Source organism: Primulina tabacum, chromosome 7, assembly GCF_025594145.1.
Source record: "Primulina tabacum isolate GXHZ01 chromosome 7, ASM2559414v2, whole genome shotgun sequence".
Classification (NCBI taxonomy): Eukaryota; Viridiplantae; Streptophyta; class Magnoliopsida; order Lamiales; family Gesneriaceae; genus Primulina; species Primulina tabacum.
The window spans coordinates 15077355-15082855 of NC_134556.1; positions in this window are offsets into that span (position 1 = coordinate 15077355).

Here is a 5501-nt window from a genome sequence, read left to right on the forward strand (position 1 = left end):
TTTTATAATTTAATTTAATATGCTAAAACGTTTATTTTAAATGTTTATGATTTAAATGTTTATTTTAAACATTTATGATGTTAAAATGTTTATTTTAAAAATATTCATGGATGTTTATGATTTTTAATATGTTAAGTTATGATTTTTATGATTTAAATATGAGCATTTAAAAGATATGTTGCATGCTTGGTTTTAAAAATAAAAATTATATTATATGCATGTTTTTATTAAGTGATGATAACATGTTGAAGGATGTGAAGGGATTGTGACTACTGAATATGTTGGAAATATCGTGAGGGTTATGGTCCCAGTGGGAGCCCGACGATCGTGTTTCCTTGGATACGGATACGAATACGAATACGTGATACGAATACGAATATGTTAATACGTTGGCCAAGGCCCAGTTGACCGGTAAGAGTGTTGCTGGTGTCCCCGCCGCCCAGTACTGTGGTTTCTTTAGATGGATCCATCGCCCAATACGATCAAGAATACGAGTCACAATCACGATCTAAATTCAACAAACACGAACATGAACATGAATACGAATATGAATATGGATACGAATATGGATATGCATATGAATTTGAATACGAATATGAATATGGATACGAATATGGATATGCATATGAATATGAATACGAATATAAATATGAATATGTTTATATTTTTATGAAAATGTTTTTATGCATCATGAAAATGTTTACGAAAATGTTTAAGTTTAAGTTTATGCATCTTCATAAAAATTATATTTTAAGTACAAGTATTTTTCACTGTTATATGTTAACTGTATTACGTATTACTTGTTATCAAGGATATGACGTGTTGAGTCTTTAGACTCACTAGGTGTGATTGATGCAGGTGATTATGATAATGTTAATGGAGGTCTTGATGGTTGATCTGACTGGACTGGAGGTGCACATAACCCAAGGACCGACGCTAGTTTTCCGCACTAGTTATGATTTATGATTTTAAGTAGTGTTAAGAATATTTTTACGACGTTTTATTTATGAGTGGTTTTGAAAGGTCATAGTATGGGCTATACTTTTCAAATGTTAGTTGGTTGATTTATTTTAAAATGATGTTAAAAATATTTTATACTTGTGTATGCAATTCGACCGATGTTATGTGAGGTTTTAAAAAAAATTCTAGTACTTTTTAAGAAAATGATTAAGCAGACGTTTCAAAATCTCTTCCTTAATATCTCCATTAAGAAAGGCTGTCTTAACATCCATCTGCCATATCTCATAGTCATACCATGCAGTTATGGCTAGCAAAATCCTTATGGACTTGAACATTGCAACTGGAGAAAATGTTTCCTCAAAGTCAACTCCTTGTCTTTGAGTACATCCTTTTGCCAACAATAGCGCCTTGAAGGTTAATACCTTCCCATCCGCCCCAAGTTTCCTCTTGTAAATCCATTTACACCCTATGGGAACAATTCCCTTAGGTGGATCAACGAGATTCCACACTTGGTTCGAATGCAAGGAATTCATCTCAGATTCCATCGCTTCAAGTCACTTGGATGAATCAGCATCAGATAACGCTTCCTTGAAGGTCCTTTGATGACATCCATGGTTAGGCTCATCATGGCCCTCTTCAAGAAGCAGACCGTACCTCATAGGTGGTCTCGAGACTCTCTCGGATCTTCTAGGAGCTTGTATCTCCTCTCTTGGCTCTTCGGGTGTGGGTTCTATAACTGTGGGTGTCTCTCGAACCTCTTCGAGTTCTATCATCTCGCCTTTTCTATCCAATAGAAATTCCTTTTCCAAAAAGGTTGCATTCCTAGAAACAAACACCTTTGTTTCTTGGGGATGATAGAAATAATATCCAACTGAATTCCTTGGATATCCCACAAAGTAGCATAAAATGGATCGACTATCCAATTTATCTCCCACTGTCTGCTTCACATGAGCAGGGCACCCCCATATTCTAAGATAAGAATACTTGGGAAGCTTACCCATCCATATCTCATATGGTGTCTTATCAACTTCCTTTGAATTGACATTGTTCAACAACAGTGCCGCTGTCTCAAGCGCATATCCCCAAAAGGATGGCGGCAACTCCGTGAACCCCATCATAGACCGAACCATGTCCATCAAAGTCCGGTTACGACGCTCCGAAACACTATTCAACTGTGGTGTAGCGGGCAGAGTCCACTGCGAGAGAATCCCATTCTCCCTAAGATACTCTTGGAACTCGGCACTCAAGTACTCACCACCTCGATCCGATCGAAGTGTCTTGATGCTTCGTCCCAATTGCTTCTCTACTTCATTTCTGAATTCTTTGAACCTTTCAAAGGCTTCAGACTTGTATTTCATCAAATACACATACCCATACCTCGAAAAGTCATCGGTAAAGGTGATGAAGTAGGCATGTCCATGCTTAGTGGTGATGCTAAGCGGATCGCACACATCGGTATGGATCAAATCCAATAACCCTTTGGCTCGCTCCACATGGCCCTTAAAGGGAATTTTGGTCAATTTTCCTTTCAGACAGGATTCACAAGACGTGAGAGCATTAATATCAGACATATCAAACATGCCCACTCCCACTAGCTTGTTCATCCTTCTTAGGGAAATATGTCCTTAATCGAGCATGCCACAATTGTGCCGAATTTAGAGTATCTTGTTTTCGCTTGTTTGTTGTTGTTATAGCTTGGACATTGTTTAGTGGAATATCTTTCAATTTTAAGTTATAGAGATCGTTTTCAAGTTCTCCAGTACCAATTAAACATTCATTCTTGTAAATGTTACAAACAACTTTGCTAAATAAACAAGAATATCCATTTTTATCAAGCATAGAAATGGAAACAATGTTTTTCACCAAGTCAGGTATAAACAAAACATCTCTTAAAATCAACTTAAAATCATTGTTCAACAATAAGTAAACATTTCGCACGGCCTTTGCAGCAACTCTTGCTCCATTGCCCAACCTCAAGAAGGTCTCACCTTCCCTAAGGCTTCTACTTCTTCCCATCACCTGTAACTCATTACAGAGATGTGAGCTATAGTCGGTATCCAATACCCAAGAAGTAGAGTTAATTGAAATGTTTATTTCAATGTAGAACATACCGTTTCTAGAACCTTTCTGGGCAAGATATTCTCTGCAGTTACGCCTCCAATGTCCAGGCTTCTTGAGGTGATGACAAATATCAACAGTCTTGTCAGCCTTTACTGGTGTGGCTGCCACAACGGGATTCAGAGCTTGCCTCTTCAAGGGCACGTTCTTCTTGGGACGTTTGGAAAGAACGCTTCTTTCCCTTCCCAAGTGGACCAGTCTTCGTACCAGATGAGGAGCCCACATAAAGAACCGACTTCTCATCTTTCATAGAAGTCTGCATATAACACTTGGCTTTCAAGTCATGGTCACACCATTCCTTGTAAGTCTGCAATTCCTCAGGAGTGCAGTAAGTCGGAGCCTCAACAGGGGACGACTTAGTAAGTGTATACGCTATCCATTCCGAATTCAAGACGATTTTCAGATTTCTTAGCCAATTGAGGTAATTAGGTCCGGTTAATACGTGTTTGTCGAGTATTTACATATAGCGAATTGCGAATCGAAGACATTGTCAAAAAGTATTGAAAAGTAAACAGATAAATGTTAATGACCATTTTAAAATATTTAGTAAGATATGAAGTGTAATGCCCTAGATTTCATATCATGTTAAGCGAAGATTATCGAATTTGAACTAATGTGATTATAGTCGGGCCATTACGAGACCAAATTTGGCCAAGCATATGAATTACACAACTCATGGACAGAGAGTCTGGCGCCCGAGCGGTAGTTTTTGACCGCTCGAGCACCAGTGTTCATCCAATATATGTTGCGGGCAGAAGAGGTGGCGCCCGGACGGTAGGTTGTGACCGCCCGAGCGCCAAGGTGCAATTTGGAAATGCTTGGACAGAGAATGCCGCGCCCGAGCGGTAGTTTAGCACCGCTCGAGCGCCGACCCAAGTTCAAGAAAAATAAGCCACGTTGCTTTACATGCAAACTTGATATATATAAATGCATCCCTTCAGAAATTGAAAGGAGAAAGAAAGGAAAACGAGAAAGATTGATAAAAATCCTTACGCCTTTATATTTTGATACATCTGTCCGATTGTGAATCCGACTTCGGTACTGTGTTCCTATCGACGTAGGCTTCAACTGGACGTAAGTTTGGTTACGTTTTGTCATGTCTTGAAATTATGATGTTGTCAGAATCAAATATGATTCAAATATGGTGTTCTTGACATAATAGACATCATAGAATCGAAGTCAGATTAAGAAACAGATTGATTATTGAATTGTTATGAATTTCAGAGTTAAATTGACTGAGATGTGATGTCAGATTTGCACTGTGGTTGATTATAAGTTATTGGAATTAGTATATACTTATGTGGCATCACCGGTATCGCAAGATTGTACTGTTGTACCGTCAGAATTTGATAAGACGGGTATGTTTTGATTTGAATAGAATATTAATGCAGTATATTGATATTGTCATTGTCAGATTGAACATTGATTGACTTTGAGTCGAGACTTCGATTGTATCAGAGCGACAGAACGAAAGGTATAAATAAATGTTGATTCGGGATTGCACAACTCGAGTTAGTTTTGACTTGAGTTTCCCAAAATCACATACTTTATTTTATGGCATTGATATTTGCAAATTATCAGATTGATATGTTTAGTCTATTGAATTTATAGCAGAGCAAGAGTCCGAGTCTAGGGCAGATCAGCCTAGCTAGGGCAGAACCGCCGAGTCTTTGACAGAACAGCGAAGACTCTAGACTTACGGTGTATCGATGAGCTTAGATGTAGATCGACTTCTATTTTAGACATTCGATACAGCATGCCAAAGTCTAAATTAGATCGGGATCCCTAGATTAGAAATGAGTCATTGATTTAGGTACAGATTTGTATTGAGTCATGTGGTCAGATCAGATACATATTTTAATGTTTGTTTATGCTTTTATATATGGGTTGTATGATTGCATGGATACATTGTTTATACTGGGATTTTATTCTCACCGGAGTTATCCGGCTGTTGTCGTGTTTGTATGTGTGCATGACAACAGGGGGGACAAGTTCAGGGTCACAGAGGTGAAGAAAGATCGAGTTTAGAGTGGAGAATACGGACTTGGACTAGAGATAGGGTTTAAACACTTGCTATATAGTTGTTAAACCTTAGTTGAGACTGATTGTATATAATGCAAGACTTGTACTTTTAATACTGAGATGTATATATATGTTTTATTTCACTACGTTCCGCATGTTAAAAAAAAAAAACAAAATTTAGACCCTGTTTATTATAATTGATTACATTAGTCCCAATGACGATTAAGAAGATGATTAGCGTCCGGGTCCCACATAAAGTATGGACTTTTACTTCATAAATTTTTAATCCCACTGTTTTGACATCTTTCACTACCCTCTAGTGAAAACGGGAAACTTCTTTCCTCAGTAGGTACGCAAGGTCCAATTAGCGAATCATGATCCCGAATAATATCAGCCAATCA